Source organism: Fukomys damarensis, unplaced genomic scaffold (genome assembly GCF_012274545.1).
Source record: "Fukomys damarensis isolate Sample0158 unplaced genomic scaffold, DMR_v1.0_HiC HiC_scaffold_15, whole genome shotgun sequence".
Taxonomy (NCBI): Eukaryota; Metazoa; Chordata; class Mammalia; order Rodentia; family Bathyergidae; genus Fukomys; species Fukomys damarensis.
In genome coordinates, this window is record NW_022900927.1 from 36,811,913 (window position 1) to 36,814,327 (window position 2,415).

Below are 2,415 nucleotides of genomic sequence, written 5' to 3' on the forward strand. Positions count from 1 at the left end.
ATTTAATCAGTCATTAGGGAGTTTACTAATTGGTAAATGCATTATTTAATTCCAAAATAATTTGAGAGCAGTTTTGTAGTAATTTTCAGAAGTAAATAAACAGGTTTATAAGCTTAAAAGAGCAGAAAAAAGCCTTAGAATCTTTTTTTTTTTGACAAATATTACTTAGAGAAGAAAGAGGTCTTTAAGATCACTTAGTGGGTTAGCATCTTCATTTAGGAAGTGGTTCTCAGACTCATGGGGGTGTTTCCAGAATGTTCTGTTAATCTTAGATCCTAAACCCATGGTAATTAGATCAGTACTTAGATCCTGAATAACCAGATTAGATTTCTGAAGTCAGAAAAGTCTGCTGACCTGTGGAAGATTACCTAATTCTGTGAAAGCAGTCTAATAACTCCAACTCTTCAATTCTTAAAATGTATACAGCCAGATACATATGGAAAGCAAAAGCATAGACATTTAAAATGAAGAGAAAAAAGTAACTTGAACATAATGTGGCATTTCCCTTGGTCTGTGCCAACAGCCCACATAAAACATGCTTGAAAAACCTACCCTGACACTTATATTCATCAGCATTTAAAAATGAATCAAATGGGCATCTAGGATGTATGATATTGACCATGTATCCAATCTAGAAATAAGGGAAAATAACTTCTTAAAGCAGTGCTGTGTTTTCCAAGGTTATCAGATTAAGTTGATGTGCACTTGTTTTTTTTCTCTTCAGCCACGCTTTTAAAAGCCAAATGCAATACTTTAATTGTACCTTTTCAGCACTCCAAAGCCAGCAGCAATAAACGGTTCTTTTTGTAAGGAAAATAACCATGGGCATCACTTTTTAAATGCCATCACGACTTAAAGACACCAACAAAATATGTAGAAAGGAATTATTTCATTTTTTATATTGAATTTTTTGACTCAATTCAGTAGTTTTGTTAAAAACTAGGGGTTACCTCTCTAACTATCACCTTTGGGGAGGCAGTTTTCTAAATACTGTTCAATAAGAATTCTTCATACAAATTCTTAGGGTTGCATACCCCATATACTACTCATACATACTCTTCACTATAATTTGAAACTCCAATAAACTCAGAAGATTCCTTAGCCAGCCAGAGATCCCTGAACTTGTTTTGATGAGTCTTGCTATCACTTCATACTGATACCTGTTCCAACAGTTTTCATGATAACACTGGAAAGCTACAAAAAAGTAATTATGGCTGGGTGAAGTGAAAAACTGACCAATCACATCATGTATTTGTTCACTGCTGTAGTGAGTTTAAAGATATGGGAGCTCATTTCCCCAGTGTTTCTCAGTTTTGCTGTTGTGTGTTTTTTTTTATGTTGGTCCTACAAGCATTATATTTTAATCAGTTTTCCAATCTAAAAATTGAATGTATCCTATAGGAATTACGCCTCCTTTCTTTGGTCCCTACTTCCCCAGGGTTCTGATGTTTCATTGCTGGACATTATTTGTGTCGTACACCTGGACACATCACACAGTATAATGTAGGAAGTCGGGCTTTGGAGAATTTATATCAATTTACATACTATCTATCCTCCAAATTCTCAGGCGAGCCTGATATGAAATCTGACACAGCCGCGTTCCCCAGCAGGATCTTCCTTTGCTCTTCTGGTTAACAGCCAAAAGGCTCCAATGGGGAGCCGCAGTTGGACTACGGAGTGGGCAAGAGGGGTGACTGCTGGGCTTGTTACGCTGAAGATTTACAATGTACTTCTCACTGGCGGCTCAGCAACCCCCTCTGTGGCTGTGGGTGTCTGGTGTGACAGAGCGGAGAAAAGCTCCCTAATCTCACAGCGCCTGTCTCTGCCTCGGCCGCTCAACCACTCCCCTCCCTCCCGCCTTCCCTGCCTCCTAGCGCTCCCTCACTCTCTCTCTTTTGCCTTTCTCTGGAGTTTCAGTCCCCGAATGCAGCTGGAGTAGCTTTGGCAATCTAGATCCGGAGCCTGTGTACACACACACACACACACACGCACACACACACACACGCACACACACACACACACGCACACACGCGCACACGCGCTCTCACACACGCGCTTGGGCTCTCTCCCCGGGGAGATGGAGCAAACCTTCATCTACCTGAAGTGGATGGCCCGGCAGGACACTTCTCCCTTACTTGCCATCTCGGGAGGGCAGAGCAGCATCTGAACGAAGCAGGCTCGCCGTCCGGTCTGCAGCCTCATGCCGCCCACCGCTATCGCTGCTTAAAGTGTTCTGGGTGGAGGACAGGGCTTCTCCAGGACATTTCCCCGGTGGCATAGCTCCGCGGCCTTGGGACTTCCTCCGAGTGGTTCACTCCGGTCCTTCCTTCCGTCACTCTCGGCCATCCTTTCCTCTCTTCTCCGACTGCGGGGTGTGTGGCTCCGGCGCCTCCCGTGCTGCCGCCGCCGCCCCCG